This window comes from Crocodylus siamensis, chromosome 15 (assembly GCF_052110815.1).
Source record: "Crocodylus siamensis isolate JL-2025a chromosome 15, ASM5211081v1, whole genome shotgun sequence".
Lineage (NCBI taxonomy): Eukaryota > Metazoa > Chordata > Crocodylia > Crocodylidae > Crocodylus > Crocodylus siamensis.
The window spans coordinates 47,418,781-47,419,015 of NC_143409.1; positions in this window are offsets into that span (position 1 = coordinate 47,418,781).

A 235-nucleotide genomic window follows, 5' to 3' on the forward strand; every position below is an offset into this window, starting at 1 on the left:
CATGTTGGTTCAGTAAAAGATACCACCAAAGCTCCCTGTGCTTCTCCCAGACTACCAGGACCATTATTTCTACCAGCCCTGCTATAGCTTTTAGTTATCATAGGTGTACGTCTTCTTCAGATGGGTCCGGAAGGAATCCCAAAATGCAAACAGGGCCAGATCCACTAAAGAACAGAGGACTCAGGAACTTACAAAAGAGGTGCTGCAACACATAACTTCTAGGCTACTGGCCCAT